This window comes from Schistocerca serialis, chromosome 5 (genome assembly GCF_023864345.2).
Source record: "Schistocerca serialis cubense isolate TAMUIC-IGC-003099 chromosome 5, iqSchSeri2.2, whole genome shotgun sequence".
Taxonomy (NCBI): Eukaryota; Metazoa; Arthropoda; class Insecta; order Orthoptera; family Acrididae; genus Schistocerca; species Schistocerca serialis.
Genome location: NC_064642.1, coordinates 561274383 through 561297311, shown reverse-complemented (window position 1 = coordinate 561297311; position 22929 = coordinate 561274383). Strand labels below are relative to the sequence as shown.

Genomic DNA, 22929 nt, shown 5'->3' with positions numbered 1-22929 from the left:
CCAAGGTCGCCACCGCAGGTCGATGCCGCGTGCGAATCGATTGCAGCTGCCAGCTGGCGTACGGCTTCTTCTGTTGGGGCACTGTGATGTAATGTATTCCTACACGAACACCATTAATACATTCATGTCTAGCGAATAGGAGAACACGGTAATCACCCTGACCGATGGTTTAAATATTTACAAATCATGGTCTTTGTTGAAGGGGATATGCCTTGCCTTCCTCTCACTTGAGAACTGGGCCACACAGCAACTCGAGAAGTTGGCTTACGGCTAGTTATGAATTCATACGCACGGCGCAACTTGGCGTTTCCTTTCACGCCAGTAAAGTATTATTAGTGTACTAGAGGATATCTTTCATGTAACAAAGTATCCAACAGACAGCAAACTATGATTTTATAATCGTACTAAATTGCCTGGGTATGTATTTATTCCATTCTTCTATTACTCCATCTCCAACTCCCTCGTCTCTCTGTCCATCTCCTTCTTCTCACTCTCTCTACCCATCCCCTCTCTCCATTTCCACCACTCCTCTTCTCTCTATCCATCCTCCTCCCCTCTGTCCCTGCAAATCACCTCTGTCCACCTCCGCCACCCCCTCTCTCTGTCCACCTCCGCCACCCCCATTCTCTGTCCATCTCCTCCTCTCTGCTCCCTGTGTTAATCTAGTCCTCCCACTTCTGCCTATCTGCTCTTTCACCTCTGTTCATCTCCTCCTCCCCCTCTCTTTGTCATTCTCCTCCTCCCCCTCTCTTTCTCATTCTCCTCCTGTCCTCTCTCTGTCCATCTCCTCCTCCTTCTCTCTGTTCATCACCTCGTCCCACTCTCTCTGTCTGTATCCTCCCCTTCCCTTTTTGTTTCTGTCTCTTGCTCTCCTGTCTCTCTGGCCATCCTCTACTCTTCCTTTCTCTATCTATTCCCACCTGCCCTCTGTCTGTTCACCTCTTCCTCCTCATTTCTCTGCCTCTGTCTTCCTTTCCTGCTGCTTGGGGTAACCACGCGGTCTGAGCACCTTGCCATGGTTCACACGGCTCCTCCCACCAGAGGTGCGAGTCCTCCCTCGGGCATGAGTGTGTGTTTTGTCCTTAGTGTAAGTTAGTTGAAGTTAGATCCAAGTAGTGTGTAAGCCTTGGGGCCAATGACCTCAGCAGTTTGGTCCAATAGGAACTTACTACAAATTTCCAGTTTTCTTCCTCTCCTTGGCTCCCTCCATCTTCTCCTCTTTCCTTCCTCTGTACATATTTCCTCTCCCCTCTCTCTGTCCATTTCCCCCTCACCTATCTCTGTTCTCCTTCTGCTCCTCTTCCTCATAACTGTGCCTCTCTCTACCTTTCCCCTCGTTGTCTGTCTTACTCTTCGTCCTCCTCTCTCCACATTATCACACTCACCCCAGTAGTAAGTTGGTGGTTCTTGCTCCTACAGTATTTCCTTCCAGATTGTAACTAATATGTGCACCAAATTTGATTGAAATCGTTCCAGGGGTTTAGGATAGGTTTTCTACTCTTGGTCTTGCTCACGTAAACACATGTCAAATATATTTCACAACCTTTTTTACACATATTTGTACCCATATTTCACTTGTATGTCAGCGAATTTTGCACTGCAGATTCATTTTCATGTAGTTTAATGGTTATGATATGGTACCTCCTGGACTAAGTGTGGTACAATGATATATTTTTGTAGCCATATTCAGTGGCAAATGTGGATACTGTCCATGAAAAGTGTTGTGAATAGTCTTAGTAGCTAAAAAGTAACAATTTAAACGTTATGCATGATGCGGTAATTTTTAGCACATTACGTGTTTATGACATCATATCTCCTGAATTAAGTGTCGTACAGTGATTTAATTTTCCTGGTACATTGAGTGATGATTCGAATGCTGCTTGAAAAATGTGTCAGCGAGAAAAAGTTTCGTAAAGATTTGAAATTATGTGTAAAGTTTGTTGGAAGTCACTAAGTGCTCTCATCCTTAAATACTGGACGAATAAAGTCCGGTTATTTGCGCATCGTCAGATACGCTGCAAGACAAACATACAGTTTCAACTGTATATTGGACGTATTGTGTTAAACTTTTAACATAAGATTATAACTCTTAATGAGCAGATTGTGAGAGTATGTTAAATCTTCAAGTTCAGTCAATAATAACGCGGAATATTGAAAATCAAATTTTTGCTGCCCCTGGAAGCCTGTACGTGGGCAGCCTTGCAAATGGGAATGGGTTATAGGATAGTCGCTTAGTAATACAGATTTTAACAAGTATCCTGGGGATTTATAGCATCCTACAACTTCTCACTAGGTTGTTTCTAGACTCTGACTTTTTCACCCATCCAGAACACTTAGCGCCAGTCTGAAGGATCTTGATACTTCCGTTACAGATCGTGCTGCAGTTTACTCCTTAAACAGATGTGTACAAGATGATCATGGGTGTGCACCACATATTCTTACAGAACGTTTTTGTTCAATGAAGACTTTCTTTCTTAAAGGTGGGTTATCCCACGACATTATTCCATATGACATTATTGAATGAAAATATGCAAAAATGTAAACTTACTGATTTGCCTCTCTCCAAGATTTGCAGTGATTCTAAGTGCAAATGAGGCTGAACGATGTTGTTTTAAGAGTTCCAGAATGTGCTTTTACTATTTTAGACTCTCATCAATATGGACATCTAAAATTTTTGTAGTTCCCACCCTGTTTATTATTCCCACACCACGTGTTACGCTTCTAATTGGTGTAGTACCCCTAGATGTACAGAACTGAATTAACCATTTCTTCTGTTTCTGTATGTATGCTTGGATTGATTACAATACAAGTCTTATCCGAAAAAATAACTACTTGTGATTGTTCTACATTAAACGGAAGATCTTTTACATTTCTGTAGTCTGCTTCATGGTAATAAATGGTAGAACTCGTATATTAATTAAACAGTGACACAAAACTTTGGACAAAATTACCAACAGTAGAGTTGTTGTTACCTTTAAATTTGTTTTCCTCTTGATCTTCTTGAGAAGTAAGCTTCTTGCCGACCGGTGTCGCCGTGCGTTTCTAGGCGCTTCAGTCTGGAACCGCGTGACCGCTACGGTCGCAGGTTCGAATCCTGCCTCGGGCATGGATGTGTGTGATGTCCTTAGGTTAGTTAGGTTTAAGTAGTTCTAGGGGACTGATGACCACAGATGGTAAGTCCCATAGTGCTCAGAGCCATTTGAACCATTTTTAAGCTTCTTGTTGTCGTAGTCATATGCCCGAAGATTGGTTTGACGCTGCTGTCCGTGCTACTCCGTACTCTGCAAGTCTTTTCACCTCTGCATAATGACTGCCTCCAAGACTACTGAGCTGCAGCTGGTAGTTTCTGCCCTACCATTCTTTACCCTTCCAAAAAGCTGCAGATATAAGATATTCGTCAATACCGCTGTTCAGCTAGATAAAGAATATGCCTAGCTAATCGCTTAAGTCAATTGCAAAACTGTGGAAAAGCCAATGTCACTGGTTCGTACCTAGATATCGTAAGGAATTCGAACCGCATTGCGTTGTCAAAGACACGCAAAGATACGATTTCTTTAAATTTTGATTTATATCCTCATCGCGTGCCGTTGTCTGAGCAGCCACCTGTCAGAAAGGTATCTACTAACAGCTCGGAGCAATTGCAGTTCCTGACTACCGGAACACAGCTATCAACAAGTGGCTATACCACTTCGTTCCTCTTCTCCCACCCGAAGTGGACAAGACGCCACTGACCACATTTTTCAACCCATAGTGTATAGCTTTCGAAGCATCGGGCAATAAATGAACTCTAGCAGCCCAAGACACACGTCTAAATAACAGAAGCATTATCTATCAATTTGCATTGATTGATTGTTCCGTGGGTTCTTGGTAGAATATTTTATACATTAGAAATGATAACACGCACACACTTGTGTAATATTCTGCAATATTTATTATTTATTTCACCACAAAAAGTTTCTGAAAAACAATTGGAAACAATAAAAATAGATTAATAATGTGCATTATGTGATGAGATCGCCACTAAATGCCTGGGAACGTCTAACATCGTTTCTAGTGCCCCACCAGCGAAAGACAAGAAGTATGAAACAATTTCAAGAAGAAAATGAGGGATAATAATGTTACTGCAATCCGATCAGACGAAGGAAATACTGTTGTCTTAATGAACAAACGTAACTACGTTAACAAAGTGGAAGGTTTCTTAAACTCCACCAACTTCCAACAGATACAGAAGGACCTTCAGGTCGTATAATGATAAAATTAAAACTCTTGTTAAGCAGTACAAAAGTATATTAGACTTGATACCTACTTTCTCACCAACATAAATCGTATAGCTCACGGACTGCATGACCTCCATAAACTCCATAAAGATAATATCCCAATCCGCCCTGTGGTGTCTGCATTCTCAGCTCCATTTTACAAATTAACCAGAGAGTTAAGTGCAAATCCCCCGCCCCCTAGTACCAAGCTAGTTTCTTTTGATGTTAACAACTTTTTCAGTAATATACCTGTTCAAGAGTGCCTAAAAATTCTCACAGACTTACTAGATAAATCAGGAGTTAACCCAGTAGTCACAGATGACATAAGATTAGATACACAAACTTACCTAACAGTAAATTATTTCCATTTCAATAGCAGGATATACAGACAGTCAGTTGCTCGAGACATTGCTGAAATCTTCATGTGCAGTTTCAAAAAACAGTTTTTGGAAAGTAATCCACTCTCTACCAAGGTTGGAGAGTGGTTTAGATATGTTGATGATGTGTTGTGCTTATGACAGATGAGGAATTCCTCAAGAAACTAAATCCCAAACACAACAGTACAAAATTCACAATGGAGTTTGGAGGTAAAAACATATATTATATAGATCTAACCATAGACACAAGTCACGATAATTATAGTTTCAAGATTTGTAGGAAACCTACCATCACAGATGTTGTAATGCCTGCCTATTCTCAACTCCAATGACCCATAAAGATGCTGCCCTTCCTTCAGTGATAGATCACTTAATGTCCATCCGCATGACAATTTACGAATGCAATTAAATAAAATCAGACATATGGCCTCAAACAGTGAGCTACTCTTCTACCTTGGTGGACACTATAATGCACAAAAAGCAGAAACAACAGGTGTACTCTGTTCTTTCATCCTATTCTAGACTCACCATCGCAAGAACGCAGTAAATGGTGCACAGTGTCATATTTAGGAAAAATCTCACTAGGTATAGCCAGAAAGCTTAAATCCAGGAAAGTAAAACTATTATTTTCTGTGCACAACACTGTTCGACACTTTTTGCCTGATGGTAATGACAGCATTTCAGCTTTGAAAATGAGTAGAATATATAAAATAACATGTAATTGTGGTAAATTCTGTACAGGTCAGTCTGACAGGATAATACGCACCCGCTTGAAGAAAAACCACAGAAGTTGGAAACTTAGAAAAGGAGGTTCTACCATCGCAGACCACCTGCTTAAACGACGCCATAGATACAAGGTGAAACATGAAGTATTACATCACATCCATAAGGGAAAGAAGATGAACTTTCTTAAAATAACAGAAATTATAAACATATGTTCATCAATCAGCCCGAGCTTAGTACTGCATGACCAGACACAATTCCCTTATTCGCCACGTCTAGCTGCAGATACTACTCATAATACCAACCAGGCCATGTTGTAAATTACTTCTTTCACTCACATGCCCCTTTTTCCTTTGTTTCAGTTACTATAATTTCTGTAGTTGTGTTTAAAAAAATTAACTTTGTATCATCACAGCTGTTTCACTTACCTGCTTAATCTCACTAGTATAATTTATTCGTTTGTAGTTTAGAACTATTTTGTTTAACCACACCTTTGGAACATGCCAGCCAAGTTTCTTGTTCAATTTATTTTCTTCTATGAACAACTGTTATGATTTGTATTTAGTCTCTTAGTTAATGTGTCACACATTTTACCTTAGTTAAATAACATTAATCGCATTTACACTGAAATAATCCCGTTTGTTTTATTGTTAAATCTAACGTTAACATTTTTCATCTCTGGAAATGGAGATACTCTGTAGGTGCACTAGTTTAAATCTTTGATCCAACAAAATTTCACTGCACCACATACTTATCTTTGTATCCGATGATGGCGTAACAGCCGGAAACGGGTTTGTAAAATAAATAATAAATATTGTAGAATATTATATCATTGTTTTCATTCATAAAGATGTCAATTATTTAAAAAAATTATAGTTATAATCGTTTATATTCATTAAAAAACGCCAGTCCAAAACTGTCTTTGATTTTATTGTAATTGTAAAGCTAAAAGCAATATAGTCCATTGCAGTGAAAAGTTGCTGCTAACACGCACTATAAAAGTCCTCTATGGCATTCATAACTGTGATTCAAATGAATGATATGAGCTTTAAAAAGTGAACATGAGTCAATGAGATACCATCGCAGATAGATCAGTGGGACGCCAAAGAAGTGAAAGGTAATTTTCACTGTTTACCAGAATTACGAAGTGGGGAAAACAAAACAGATTTCCATCACATTGCCGGCGAAGGAACTTGGGACAGGGAATGCCAAAATGTATTCCAGACTCCTCCTGATCTTAAATAGCTGACGAGAAAAAACCCAGAAGGTATTTTTTTCGTCCTGCTGATGGAGCTACGAACAAGAAACTGTCCCCAGTGGTCAGAAGAAAGCACAGGTCACACCCATTTAGAAGAAGAGCAGCAGAAGCAATCGACAAAACTACCGGCCAATATCCTTGATATCCATCAGCTGTAGAATCTTAAAACATATTCTAATTGCAAATGTCATGAGTTACCTTGAACCTCCTTCACACCAAACCGGCATACATTCGAGAATCATCGATCATGTGAAACCTAAGTCGCGCTTTTCTCACGTAATGTCCGGGAAGCCATGTATCAAGGCACTCAGATGCAGGGTGTTCCTAGACTTCTGAAAGGCATTTGCCACACATACAGTTATTGTCCAACGTACAATCATATGGGATATCAAACGAGATTTGCGACTGAATTGAAGTCACATCTTGATAAGAATTCAAAATGGTGTAGGGATTGGGCACTCGATTTAAATGTCAAGAATTGTAAGATTGTACACTTCACAAAACGATATAAACGTAGTACGCTACCACTACAATATCAGTGAGCTACTGTTGGAATCGGTCAACTCAATCAAATATCTGTGTGCAACTATATGCAGGAATTTGCCATGGAAGGATCACATAGCGTCAGCCGTAGGTAAAGCAGATGGCAGACTGCAGTTCAATAGTAGAATGCTAAGAAATATAATCGGTCTACAGTGGTGACTGCATTCGCGCGACCAACTCTAAAATATTACTCAAGTGTATGGAACCCATACCAGATAGGACTAACAAGGAATATTGCACGGATACAAAGAAGGGCAGCACGAATAATCACAGGTTTGTTTGACCTGTGGGGGAGCGTCGCAGAGATGCTGGAAGAACTGAACTGGCAGACACTTGAGGATAGACGCAAACTATATCGTGAAAGCGTAATTAAATGTTTCGAGAACCAACTTTAGAAGGTGAATCTAAGAATATACTGAAGTCATGTACGTATCGCTCCCATAGGAGTCGCGAAGATAAGATTAGACTAATTGCAGGGCGTGTAGAGGCGTTTAAGCAATCATTGATCTGCGCTACATGGGTGAATATTACGCGAAGAAGCCCTAATAATTGGTACAATGGGACGTATTTCCTGCCACTCACTTCACAGGAGGTGTGCAGAGAATGTATGTAATCTTTTCTTCATGTAATCTAACAAAGAACCTCCTTGGTTTATGGACGAATTCATCCGCCTAGCTTCGTATTCCGCTCGTCTCCATCTCGTTTTCATTGCGGTTATAATCTCTGCATAAAAGACGGGATGTCTCGACAGGCTGACTCACTCATTGACTCATCATCACCCAACCCAAACCACTAAGGATAGAAACTTGAAATTTGTAGAGAGTGTTCATCTCATACGTTAGACGTCGTTTAAGATGGGATTTTTCGAAATTCTACCCCTAAGGTGGCGAAACAAGGGACGAAAGGTTTCTTGAAAATATGTCGCTAGTAAGGCAATTTTGAAGCTAGCTCTACGAAAATTGTCACTGTCACTGTCTCCTTCTTGTTCTCTCTTAGTGCTACTATCTCATTCATTTCTTCCCGTTGCTGCCGTCTCTTCTCGTCGTTATTATCTCCCTCTTCCTCGTTTTCATTGCCATAGACTCTGTGTCTCATGATCACTGGCTGTCATCCACTTCCTTCTTCTCTTTTCTCCTGTCCCACTGGCACTGTCTCCTTCCCTCTTTTCTTAGCACTGCTCTGTCACCGTCATCTATGTTCTACCGTCACTGTCCCCCTCTCTTTCTCTCACACTGCCATTGTCTCCTTCGCTCTTTCTATACCGTAAGCACTGTCTGCCATCTTCCCGTATTTATTACTTTTCCGTCTTTTTGCCACTGCCATTGCCTTTTTCTCTTTCAGCATAAAAATGCGCGAATGTATTTACTTGCCGAAATTTTTGGGAACGTTTTTAAAGGGGCTGAGGAAGGTTGAATGAGGCAGAGTCTTTTAAAGAGCAGCAATTTTTGTGGTCTGATAGAAGCATTTTTCCGTTGGTAAATTACATAGTTATTGCTTTCCTCTAGGACAGTGGTTCCAAACCTGGGGATGATTACCCTCTGAGGGGTAAAATTAAATTTTCCGAGTGGTAAAAACTAAATGATTCGCTTCTGTTTCAGTCACGAAACTAAATTATTTTCAAAAGATCATTGCTATTATCACAATTTAGTAAGACTCTAATATTGATTATATAAGTTATCAGTAACTACTTTTTCTGAGATATCATTAATCTGGTGGAGGTTATAGGTTCTTCTACTTGCCAGGTTTGCCGAGAGCACTAATATTCTGCTTCCTGGACTCTGGTAGGCGCACCGGCCTTGGATCGAATCCTCCCGGCAGATTAACGACGAGGGCCGGTGTGTCAGCCAGCCTGGATGTGGCTTTTAGGCGGTTTTCCACATCCCACTAGGTGAATACCTGGCTGGTCCCCACGTCCCGCCTCAGTTCCACGACTCGCAGACATCTGAAACACGTTCGCACTCTTTCATGATTTACACTGGATGCAGACAGTTGGGGCACATTGATTCCATTTCGGGGGGGGGGGGGGGGAGGGGGGTAAAGGGTGGTGGCAGGAAGGGCGTCTAGTGACCCCTTAACATTAACCATGCCGTATCCCATTGTAACCTTGCCGACTATGTGAAAACTATGGGACAAAGGCAAAAGCGATGGATGGATGGATGTTATAGGTTCCTCTCATAGTCCACCCACTACACATACATTTTGTTCTTTGTCCTGTACATTGCTGATGATAAAAGTGAGACTTATACGTAACAAATGCTAAATATCTCGAGCAGATGTGTTCTCCAAGTTGTAGATAGTATCAGCAATCGTACAGAAATTGCTTCATTACATGCTTTGAAACAGGTTAATGAAGTAATTGACAGTGCAACACAACAGCAACTATGTAAAGATGTACACGGTATTATTATTATTATTATTATTATTATTAGACTGGTTGGACACAAAACATTAGGAGTCTGAAGTCGTCCAATTTGTGCCAGTTCAGAAGCAAGGAGTCCAACAAAAAAAAAAGAAACAGTGAGTATAGTGCACACATCTGAACTTGTTTAATTTTAAATGGGTTTGCAGTGTGCGGTTCAAGCAGATGCTACGATGGAGAGGAGTAACACAGGGAAATATGTTTCGTAACGAGTTCTACCCACACTGTGGATAGTTTGCTTTCATATCCGAGAAGGAGTTGTAGGTAGCATTTATGATGCACCACAAATCGCTTTGTCATTCTAACACACACACACGGGCGCTCGCGCGCGCGCACACGCACGCACTCACACACTAAATGTCATTCGTCTTTCCCATCTTTCATCATTTTAAAAATAAAAGTGTTCCAAGAAAAGTCTTTCAATCTAAAGGTTAGTTAGGTACTAAAGTTGGTGATATTGTGGGAGCTGGGGAGTAATGGTCTGTGAAAGATAGGGAACCGCTGGTCTATGACGACTTTTTAGGCTCATCTGTCTTTCACACTGCCAGTATATCAACAATATGTGTGCTTTCTACGTTGTTCTTGTAGTGTCTCTTAACAGATATCATAAAGAGAACGTTTACTTTCTGCAAAAGCGTATGCCGTTTGGTACAGGTTTTCAGGTCATTGTTATGAATTATCAACGGCTATAAAATACGCACATGAGAACACAAGTTTCTTCGAAAAGTTTCTTCACGTCCAGTAACGTAAAGTGCGTGTTTCGTAGCCTAGTTTCTTCGTGGTGTACTGCAGATTGTTTTTAACCGTTCGCCGGTGTTCCTCGTTGATGACGTACTGTAACGTTAAGCGGCTCTCGCGCGCCAGTGTTTGCTCTGTGCGGCTCTGTCTGCCGATGAAGGCTTCAGGAAGCGACTTACCACTCGCGCACTCCAGAGGCTTCCGACAGTCGTAATCACTTTTGTCTCGTGAGTCTGCACGTGGAGTAGACCCACAGTAAGCGCGGTATTTGCCGAATAACTCTGGCCCGGTGTAGGTCTGCTTCGTTGTTTGCACTTATTTACTTACTTACTTACTTACTGCAGTAGGTTATGTTTCGCATTCACATATAAAGAACATCGGGCTTCCTTCTTCGGCTTTCTTGAATGAGATTCCTCTTATCATACCACATCTGTAACCGAACAAATTAACTGTAGGGTTCTGTCTCGTCATGTGGATCTACGACAGGAAGCAGTTCCAATCTTACGATTCATGAAATCTGTTTTCAGGTTTATTTTTTTAAGTAGCGGTAACAATCTACGACCATAAACGTTAAATTGAAATTCATCCAACCGCTGTACACACATCCTGATAAGGTGTAAGTTACCCGCTTGACGTAGAGTTGTACTGCTCCAAGTTTAACACTAAAGATAAAGAAGGTGATAGTGTCCATGGAAACAAGTTTCGTGCTCTGCATACGATAGATAAAGGGAATTCTTGGAAAAAATTATTGCTGTATTGCGTGTTGGAGTATTTGCGATGGCTCTGAGCACTATGGGACTTAACATCAGAGGTCATCAGTCCCCTAGAACTTAGAATTACTTAAATCTAACAAATCTAAGGACATCACACACATCCATGCCCGAGGCAGGATTCGAACCTGCGACCGTAGCGGTCGCGCGGTTCCAAACTGAAGTGCCTAGAACCGCTCGGCCACTCCGGCCGGCTGGAGCATTTGCAAAGATACTACGATTCTCAGACATAGGTTTTGTACACATAAATGACTTAACTCCGAAATGATAATTACACAAGATACAGTATGATTTCTGATGTGGAATTATCACCGTTTGTTCGTCTGCAGATAGTGACGATAGTGAATATGGATTCGCCTGACTAAATTCGCGCTCAGTCTGAAGACTTTATGGTACACGCAAAGGCGTCAACGCAACTGCACAAAATAATGCTTAATTTGGAACGCTACACGGAAGCAGCTTCGACCGAACTATTTCTGGTGAGATGCCAGCATGATCACGCGGCACATAAACGATATACGAAGCTGGCTCAAAAGAAACTTACTGATTGTTTCAGTCTATAAAACTCAGATCGGATGCGGCGAAGTGAGGACTGAATGGAGGGTGATCGATGACAGTGAACCCAGGGTGTCGGATTGTTGCAGATGTCACAGCGCTCGTGTGTGATCTGCCAACATCTGATCAACATTTATGTGGAAATAATGAATAATTTGGGTGTTTACGTGAAAATAAATATAAAGTGTGTGTTTATGGCATTTAACCAATGACATTCTAAAATCGAGATGGCCCCTAGTCCAGATAGACGAGATTCCACTTTAATCTCACTCGGAGCACATAGGGAGTTTAAAATTTGGAAACGCCTTTTCTTTCTCCGTAAATCAATGCTGACCGACCTCATGAACTCATTTGTCTTCTCACGTACAACGCACTACTATTCGGTGATCATTTCAGCCAACATTAAAAGCTTTGTTGATGTCTTGCAACTGCCGGCCGCGGTGGCCGAGCGGTTCTAGGCGCTTCAGCCCGGAACCGCACGACTGCTACGGTCGCAGGTTCGAATCCTTCCTCGGGCATGGATGTGTGTGATGTCCTTAGGTTAGTTAGGTTTAAGTATTTCTAAGTTCTAGGGGACAGGTGACGTCAGATGTTAAATCTCATAGTGCTCAGAGCCATTTGAACCTTTTTTTTTTGTCTTGCAACTATGAGAGTATGCTGAAAAGTAATGCCCCTTAATTTTTAATGTGAGAACTCTTTTCCGTTTTAAATAAAACAAACATTATTAAATTCTACAAATTTATTTCTCAATACAGTCACCCTGGCGACGAATACATTTCCCCCAACGAGAGACCAGTTTGTTGATAACATTACTGTAGAAAGTTTGTCTTTGTTGAAGGAGTCACAATCTCACCTCTGACTGCACCGCTTCGTCACTATCAAAGTGAAGTCCTTCAAAGTGTTCTTGAGCTTTTGGAAACAGATGCGGCCAAGTCACAACTGTACGGAGGGTGATCGATGACAGTGAACCAAAGGCGTCGGATTGCTGCAGCGCTCGTGTGTGATCTGGCTTGTCATGCTGAAGGAGAGGGTGTTCCATGTGTGGACAAACTCTTCTGCGTTTAGAAATTCGGTTACAGCACGCTCTTTCTCGCGCACCAGCGTAGTTACGTTACACACCGCCATGTTTTTTTTTTTTTTTTTTTTTTTTTTTATTTTATGTCCCATACTCCGAGGAGCTTAGGGGACGATGCGGGAGACCCGCACCGCCGTACTAGGCAAGGCCCTAGCGGACGTGGTTTGCCATTGCCTTCCTCCGACCGTCATGGGGATGAATGATGATGACGACACAACACCCAGTCATCGCGGGGCAAGAAAAATCCCTGAACTCTACGGAAATCGAACCCGGGACCCCGTGCGCGGGAAGCGAGAACGCTACCGCAAGACCACGAGCTTCAACCGCCATGTAATATGCTACAATTAGTGACCATCTAGCGGCAGTGGGCTGCAGATATGTAGACATGAGGAATAAAGATGTTTAACGTTAATAATGTTTGTTTTATTTGAAAAGATTTAGGAGGTTTCACATAAAAAATTAATTTTTGCTTACTTAGGGAAATTGTGGTTAACAATATGCGTCGCTTCAAAACGAACGGCAGCATTTACTCGTTCAACTCTCGACAGAAAAACGGTTTCGGCTTGGATAACAAACACGTCCTTAATCATTGCACGGAGAGCAGTGCATTTTTCAACAGGTCCCATTTCAATAGACTTCCAATAGGACCGAAAAATGTGTGGGATGATGCCCCCATTTTTAAATCTATGCTGAAAAGCATCCTTATGGCATTTCATTTGTTTGTTTAGTATCTGTTGTTGGAGTGACGTAGGTGTTCGCAAGGGTAAGCGGGGAAGAGGGATTAGGGGGGATTTGCTCCCCCGAACCCCGAAACTGAAGTTTTTATTCATTACAGATGTCTGATGGACTTCTAGCAGTGATCGCCTGTGATTCTATTAAACTTGGGCTTCGGCCCAGATGGTCCCGCTAAGCCTCCTCCTAGTTGCAACGGACGAAGCTGAACGCTCCGATTCACAGTCCATTAGCTGAAAGTTATGCAGCGTGATAGCCGCGTCTGCGGCAGAAAAACTTCTGGTAGGTGACAGAAATGGCCACCCAGGCAGTCCCGCATACGTGTATGTCGTACTAATTGCCTCTTTCGCCGAGAACTGTGGTAATGAGATTCTTGCTCCGTGGTGGCAACTTGCACACCCGTTTCGTAAGAGCCTAGGGCAAGAGTCTGGAACGGATATCCACTGTTGGGAAGCAGACTGACTACTGACTTTCCAGTTCTCGGCACGTAACTCACTTCAAAGAGTAGATTCAGTTAGACGGCAAAGTAAAACATTATGTGGTTTCTCATTTTCGGAAGAGATTTCCTGGACCACAAATTACGAAAATGTTAAATGTATTTCTTTTCTACATGTTTCATTCACTTGAGCACAGGATGAATATGAACGAGACCAATAATGTGAATAATTTTTTTTAATAAAATTGAATTTTTAGTATACCACGTTTTTACATCGCACTAAAAAGTATTAAAATAATGTCTCCTATCCCCATACAGATACCTAACCCCGTACACATATTCCTGAAAATTTCTGATTGTACATTTTGCATGGCTTGTAAGATTTAAAAGAAAAAACGTGGGGCGCATGCAGTACAAAACTGATGCATGAATTGTGCACCTCCTTATTGTTTTCTGTTGCATGTGCCCCACGTTTTTCGTCTTGCATCTTACAGGTATTTTCTTACCTATTAAAAATTCACAATCGCAAATTTCAGGACTGTTTGTACGGGTTTGGGAATCTGTATGGTGCAAGGAGAAATTATTTTATAGTTTTTAGCCCAACTTAATACCGTGGTAGATTAAAAATTCATTTTTTAATTAATTATTTTCTGCTGTTTAGTCTGTTATACCTGGAAATTTTCAATCAATTTCAAACATTATGATGAGATTAGAACTGAGACATATCGTAAATTTCTGGATTATCCCAGTTCCTTTTCACCTGATTCAACCAATATGTTGCTCCTACGTATATCTCACGAACGTAAAAATGAGAGAAATTCGAGCTCACACAGAGGCTTACCATCATTCGCAACTGGAGACGAAAAAGAGGGAAATGGACGTGGTACACGAAGTACCCTCCGCCACACACCTGTCAAGAAAGCGAGTTAATATGGCATTGTCATCGAGTTATGAGCTATCCTTAAAATTTCCACTGTCACCGAGCGGTTCTAGGCGCTTCAGCCCGGAACCGCACTGCTGCTATGGTCGCAGGCCTCGTACGCTGATGTGTGTGATGTCCTTAGGTTAATTAGGTTTAAGTAGTTCTAAGTCTAGGGGGCTGATGACCTCAGATGTTAAGTCCCCTAGTGCTTAGAGCCATTTGAACCATCTGAACCTTAAAATTTCAAGTCTGTAGCCCATGGGGAAGTTGGTTTAAAATCAGGTGCAAAATATTATACCGAACAGACAAGAAAATGATATACCTCTCCTCTTCCCCCCTCTGTATGTTCAGATGTGCCCGCACGCTCGCATGCCGCCTAGAACACATTCCGATCCTATCCTCACAACACACTCGTCCAGCAGATTACCCAAGATGTCTGGCATTACCATCATTTTATGGAAATCTGTTTTCAATTAGAAACACAAATGTAAATGCAGTCGAAATTCGCCCAGAGAGTTTAGAGCAGTGTGATGATATAACGGAATTCTTAAAAGCATTAAATATATGCAGAGAAAAAACTTAATTATCGATAAAACCAGTGTTTAAGGAAGGGCAAGGATGATTTCAAAGACAAAGCATTCCTGCTTTTTCTTCTATCCTTCTTTTGGGAGACGGACTTGGTGGCACAGTTATACAGGGTGAAAGGTATTTAAACCGACATCAAAACAAATATTTTTCCCTAATGTCATTTTTTCCTATGAGGAGTATTTAAGCCGGTAGAGGAAGATTTCTCTGGCGGAAATTAATTAAACCAACAAACACTTTTCCATTTTTTATGACAAAGAGACAACCAACACAACCCAATTTCAATTACAGTAGATTTTCAAAAATGCCTCCATTGACATGCAAACAAAGGTTACACCGTCGGATCATGTTCTGTCTGACACGGGCAAAAACCCCAGGAGTATCCTGAATTGTTCCTGCTGCTGCTACTATCCGGGCAACCAGATGCTCTTCTGATGCAACAGGAGTTGCGTAAACAAGGTTGCGCATCTCTCCCCACACAAAAAAGTCCAGAGGGGACTGGGGATCGAGCAGGCCATGGTACAGGACCAACTCTGCCAATCCACGTTTCTGGGAACCGTAGGTCCAGGAATCGACGCACACGACGACTGAAATGTGCCGACGCCCCGTCATGTTGGAACCACATTCGTTGTCTTGTAGGGAGCGGGACGTCTTCCAGCAATTCCGGCAATGCTCTGGCGAGAAAATTGTAATAGTGTCTGCCATTTAATGGCCTAGGTAACAGAATTAAACAGTCCCCAACAACACCGACCCACACATTAACGAAGAACCGCACTTGATGAGCGCTAGTAACTGTGGTATGTGGGTTAACCTCACTCCAAACATGCGAATTGCGCATGTTGAAGACTCCATCACGCCCGAACGTTGCTTCATCGGTAAACAACACAGAGGAAGGAAATATAGGATGCATTTCACACTGTTTCAGGAACCACTGCGAAAATTGTGCTCTAGGTGGATAATCAACTGGTTCCAGGTTGTGGACACGCTGTAAGTGAAATGGACGTAACAATTGCTCTAGAAGGACTGTTCTTATATTCGTCTGATTTGTCCCCATGTTAGTGCAATTGCACGAGTGCTGATTGAAGGATCCCGCGCCACATGCTACAAGACAGCTTCCTCAAATTGCAGCGTTCTTACCATGCCATGGCTCCCCTGTCCAGGTAACCTGCTAAATGATCCGGTCTCACGGAGACGTTGGTGCACACCAGCAAAGGTCGTATGATGCGGGATACGGCGATTAGGATATTGTTGTTGATAAACCCGCTGTGCAGCTCGTCCGTTGTGGTGCGGTACGTAGAACGCACCAACCATATCAGTGTACTCACTCCAGGTGTATCGCTACATTAGTAAACAAACACAATGCACTACTGCACTGGTGGACAACAATTGCCTACAATTGAAGAGCGTAATACGCCCTCTAACAACTGAAGATAGTTATACGGCCTATAACAACTGAAGAGCGTAATACGGCCTCCACTAGTTTAAATAATCCCCATAGGAAAAAATGACATTAGGGAAAAATATTTGTTTTGATGTCCCCTACAACCTCCCAGAGTTTGTCGGTTTAAATATTTTTCACCCTGTACACACTGAACTCGCGTTAGATATGAGATTTAAATTTCCATCTAGTCTTCCAGATTTAGGTCGATTCCAGCAATGTCCGTGAAGTCAGTTCTTTTTTTCGTTACTGAATAGACTTTCTGCCTTTTCTTACTTCATTTCCGTGTCGGATTTATTGTTGACGGCAATCAGGCTGTGAACGTGCTCCATTATCTGGCTGGAGTTACAGCTGTCAGACCGCAAACACATCCACGGCACGCCCTCGCGCTAGCAACCGAAAAGTTCAAAAAAAAAATGGCTCCGAGCACTATGGAACTCAACATCTGAGGTCATCAGTCCCCTAGAACTTAGAACTACTTAAACCTAACTAACCTAAGGACATCACACACATCCATGCCCGAGGCAGGATTCGAACCTGCGACCGTAGCGGTCACGCGGTTCCAAACTGAAGCGCCTAGAACTGCACGGCCACACCGGTCGTCAACTGAAAAGTATCCAGTGTTGAACACAGTTTTTAATTTCAAGAATTCCTTTCCATTTTCCAGATTCTTGGCTTTTATGCTACTTTAGTTACGAAATTTGGCCTCGAAGTTTGCAAGTTGATGTATGTGAAATTATGAACGTTTCTACTGAAATGCCCCTTTTATGATCCCCCCTGCCTCCCTGGCTCTGCGACTGCTGCTGTGTGCACTGAATGAGACACACCGAGAGCGCAAGGAGTGGGAAACACGTATGGGCAGAGCGACGAGGCGTGGTGGGGGGCGGCGACCAGCCGCGCCGCTGGTTACCTTTACCTCCTCCGGGCTGACTCGGACGCGACGTGGTCAAATATAGCCAGGCAGACACGCGAAGCCCGGCACGGCGCGATGCGCGACCTTGCACCAGTCGATACCGCCTTACGTAACACACACAACACCTGACTGGCGTTCCAACATTTCCTCTTACCACATCTGCGTCTCGGATCACTGTGTGTAGCTGATGGTACTTCGTAGAGGTCCATCATTTCGCCCATTTCCTGTACAATTCGTGAACGGTTAGCGGAGAGAACGACTGCGTCTGAGCGTCCGTATGAATTGAAATTCTCCAGTATTCCAGTTATGGTCATTTCGCAGCATGTACACTACTGGCCATTAAAATTGCTACACCAAGAAGAAATGCAGATGATAAACGGGTATTCATTGGACAGATATATTATACTAGAACTGACATGTGTTTACATTTTCACGCAGTTTGGTTACATAGATCATGAGAAATCAGTAACCAGAACAACCACCTCTGGCTGTAATAACGGCCTTGATACGCCTGGGCATTGAGTCAAACAGAGCTTGGATGGCGTGTACAGGTGCAGTTGCCCATGCAGCTTCAACACGATACCACAGTTCATCAAGAGTAGTGACTGGCCTATTGTGACAAGCCAGTTGCTCGGCCACCATTGACCAGACGTTTTCAGTTGGTGAGAGATCTGGACAATGTGCTGACCAGGGCAGCAGTCGAACATTTTCTGTATCCAGAAAGGCCCGTACAGGACCTGCAACATGCGGTCGTGCATTAGCCTGCTGAAATGTAGGGTTTCGCGGGGATCGAATGAAGGGTAGAGCGACGGGTCGTAACACATCTGAAATGTAACGTCCACTGCGAACAATTTTGCTATAAACACTATTTATTTTTAAGTAACAGGCAGGTGAATAACTACATGAACAAAAATGTCCTGTGGGTTACCGGGCCCTTTTATATGCTCACTCAGTTTCTAGACGGTTCACTCCTGGTTTTTAGGTAAATCTAGTAAGACACTGCTCGGATACGTAAAGAAAGCGATCGTTATGAGATAATGCTTGATACTATGCAACACGTCTAACGTACAGGTAACGCACATACGACCCCTAGTGTTGCCTATAATCCAGTCATCAGCTCCGTATGAAAGAGGGTAGGCCGACCATAATTAAAGTTCCTAATTCGCTGCTAAAATATTTTTCTCCGCTTAGAGATACTCATTCTTAAGGACTTCTTGTTGACAATCATTCTAACTATTTAGTGGGGTAGGTCGTATGCAGATGCAGCGCACCTGGTTAGGAGGCCCTGCTAGTTCGGTGAAATTTCATCGTCTCTGAGCCGCCAGATTCAATAAAAAGTCGCTTATCGTCACCGAGAAGTGTCGGCGAACATTCTGTCTCGAACGAAACTTGTCCAACACGACTGGCATTTATTGAAAATACTTGCAAACGCGTTGTATATACTCTGCAACTAGTCGCAAATCGGACCTGGGGACGAGATGCTAAATGATCAAAGCGCCCCGTGACCGGAGACGCAGCGGGACCGAGGTAATAATCTCTTCGTGATGCCTCCCACTGAGTCGGCTGCTTGTGACAGCGGCCCCTCTGCTGCTGTCGGCTGCGACGTGGTGGGATTTTGTCTAGCCGTTTCCCGAAGTAGCTGTGACGGGGAAATCTCCGGATGTGCTCATTCGTCTTGCCTTCAAATCACACCTCAGATCCCACTCTTTAGTTGAATGCACTTTTATCCGTTTTGCCTCATTTCGAAAGGAGTAACCTTGTAGGAGGAGGAGATTAGCGTTTAACGTCCCGTCGACAACGAAGTCATTACAGACGGAGGACACGCTCGGGTTAGGGTTAGGGAAGTAAATCGGCCGTGCCCTTTCAAAGGAATCATCCGGGCAGTCGCCTGAAGCGACTTAGGAAAATTACTAACGCTGTAGGTTCCTAGTTAAATTTTTTAACGCCTTCCTGTAAAGCTGAGTCATGACGATTGTATCCATCGGACCAGGTACCACAGTAACAACGCATTCAGCTTTGGTGTGAAATTCTCTGTGATGTAAGCGAAAGAGTTGTAAGTGAAAGGGTGCGTGCTGAATTGAACACTTAATTTTTTTCCAGTACACACTAATGTGAAGTACCGGCTGTGAACACTGTGAGGGGATGAAGCTGACGTCGATGACATAAGAAGAAGAATGAAGATTTATACAGAAACACAGAGAAACTGAAAGCACAAAAAAAAACAAGATTAAAATTTTACGAACACCTTCGCTGTCTGAAGAAAAACTAACCAAAATATTTTTCTTCTTCATTTCCAAATTAAAAAAAAATAAAAAAACACTGGCAGGCTAAACTAAACAAAATGGGACTAAGACGACTCAAAGACAGGAGAACAAATCGTTAACAAAAGGGCGACTTCCGCAAACTGATTAATTCTACAATATTTATGACTTAATACCAAAATCCAAAGCTAACAGACTGATGTCATTTGACAGGCAGTCAGCCAACGTACGAGAAAGTTCTGGAAAGAAAGAAGAAAACATGCTGTACTAGATTCTTAAGTTACGGGTCGTCTAGAAATAGTCGAATTCTTAATTTAAATAAATAGTAGTCTGTTAATAACAGGATGAGAAGTAACAGAAATGAGAACAGCGAGAAACTCTTTAACATCAGGATTGATGATCACGAAGTAAATGAAGTTAAGGAATTGTGCTAACTAAGATAAAAAGCAGACTAGCACTGGCAAAAAGGGCATTCCTGACCAGGCGACGTTTACTAGTATCAATCATAGGCCTTCATTTGGGGAAGACATTTCTGAGAATGTACGGTTGGAGCACAGCATTGTATGGCAGTGAGACATGGACTGTGGGAAAACCGGAGCAGAAGAGAATCGAAGTCTTTGAGATGTGGTTCGACAGAACAATGTTGAAAATTACGCGGGCTGATAATGTAAAGAATGAGGAGGTTCTGCGCTGGATCGGCGAGGAAAGGAACGTATGGAAAACACTGACATGAAGGGACAGGATAATAGGATATCTGTTAAGATATGAGGGAATAACTTTGTTGGTACTAGAGGGAGCTGTAGAGGGTAAAAACCGTAGAAGAAGACATAGATTTGAATGTTGTTGTGGTCTTCAGTCCTGAGACTGGTTTGATGCAGCTCTCCATGCTAATCTATTCTGTGCAAGCCCCTTCATCTCCCAGTACCTACTGCAACCTACATCCTTCTGAATCTGCTTAGTGTATTCATCTCTTGGTCTCCCTCTACGATTTTTACCTTCCACGCTGCCCTCCAATCCTAAATTTGTGGTCCCTTGATGCCTCATGACATGTCCTACCAACCGATCCCTTCTTCTAGTCAAGTTGTGCCACAAACTTCTCTTCTCCCCAATCCTATTCAATACCTCCTCATTAGTTACGTGATCTACCCACCTAATCTTCAACATTCTTCTGTAGCACCACATTTCGAAAACTTCTATTCTCTTCTTGTCCAAACTATTTATTGTCCATGTTTCACTTCCATGCATGGCTACACTCCATACAAATACTTTCAGGAACGACTTCCTGACGTTTAAATCTATACTCGATGTTAACAAATTTCTCTTCTTCAGAAACGCTTTCCTTGCCATTTCCAGTCTACATTTTATATCCTCTCTACTTCGACCATCATCAGTTATTTTGGTCCCCAAATAGCAAAACTCCTTTACTATTTTAAGTGTCTCATTTCCTAATCTAATTCCCTCAGCATCACCCAACTCAATTCGACTACATTCCATTATCCTCGTTTTGCTTTTGTTGATGTTCATCTTATACCCTCCTTTCAAGACACTGTCCATTCCGTTCAACTGCTCTTCCAAGTCCTTTGCTGTCTCTGACAGAATTACAATGTCATCGGCGAACCTCAAAGTTTTTATTTCTTATCCCTGGATTTTAATACCTACTCCAAATTTTTCTTTTGTTTCCTTTACTGCTTGCTCAATATACAGATTGAATAACATCGGGGAGAGGCTACAACCCTGTCTCACTCCCTTCCCAACCGCTGCTTCCCTTTCATGCCCCTCGACTCTTATAAATGCCATCTGGTTTCCGTACAAATTGTAAATAGCCTTTCGCTCCCTGTATTTTACCCCTGCCACCTTCAGAATTTGAAAGAGAGTATTCCAGTCAACATTGTCAAAAGCTTTCTCTAAGTCTACAAATGCTAGAAACGTAGGTTTGCCTTTCCTTAATCTTTCTTCTAAGATAAGTCGTAAGGTCTGTATTGCCTCACGTGTTCCAACTTTTTTGCCGAATCCAAACTGATCTTCCCCGAGGTCGGCTTCTACCAGTTTTTCCATTCGTCTGTAAATAATTCGCGTTAGTATTTTGCAGCTGTGACTTATTAAACTGATAGTTCGGTAATTTTCATATCTGTCAACACCTGCTTTCTTTGGGATTGGAATTATTATATTCTTCTTTAAGTCTGAGGGTATTTCGCCTGTTTCATACATCTTGCTCGCCAGATGGTAGAGTTTTGTCAGGACTGGCTCTCCCAAGGCCGTCAGTAGTTCCAATGGAATGTTGTCTACTCCGGGGGCCTTGTTTCGACTCAGGTCTTTCAGTGCTCTGTCAAACTCTTAACGCAGTATCGTATCTCCCACTTCATCTTCATCTACATCCTCCTCCATTTCCATAATACTGTCCTCAAGTACATCGCCATTGTATAGACCCTCTATATACTCCTTCCACCTTTCTGCTTTCCCTTCTTTGCTTAGAACTGGGTTTCCATCTGGGCTCTTGATGTTCATACAAGTGGTTCTCTTATCTCTAAAGGTCTCTTTAATTTTCCTGTAGGCAGTATCTATCTTACCCCTAGTGAGATAAGCCTTTACATCCTTACATTTGTCCTCTAGCCATCCCTGCTTAGCCATTTTACACTTCCTGTCGATCTCATTTTTGAGACGTTTGTATTCCTTTTTGCCTGCTTCATTTACTGCATTTTTATATTTTCTCCTTTCATCAATTAAATTCAATATTTCTTCTGTTACCCAAGGATTTCTACTAGCCCTCGTCTTTTTACCTACTTGATCCTCTGCTGCCTTCACTACTTCATCCTTCAGAGCTACCCACTCTTCTTCTGCTGTATATCTTTCCCCCATTCCTGTCAATTGTTCCCTTATGCTGTCCCTGAAACTCTGTACAACCTCTGGTTTAGTCAGTTTATCCAGGTC

General features: G+C 42.3%; 1 protein-coding gene across 5 annotated transcripts in view; it reads left to right on the top strand.

The window, feature by feature from the left end:
* The window catches only part of LOC126480967 (myosin heavy chain 95F), a 390816-nt gene that overhangs the window by 27243 nt on the left and 340644 nt on the right, over positions 1–22929 (top strand). The window contains exon 2 of one of the 5 annotated variants that reach the window (XM_050104397.1): positions 5375–5490. The exons of the other annotated variants lie outside the window; for them this stretch is intronic. The gene's annotated coding sequence lies outside the window, so the exon portion shown is untranslated. The remainder of the gene's footprint in view (positions 1–5374; positions 5491–22929) is intronic. 5 annotated transcript variants of the gene reach the window in all.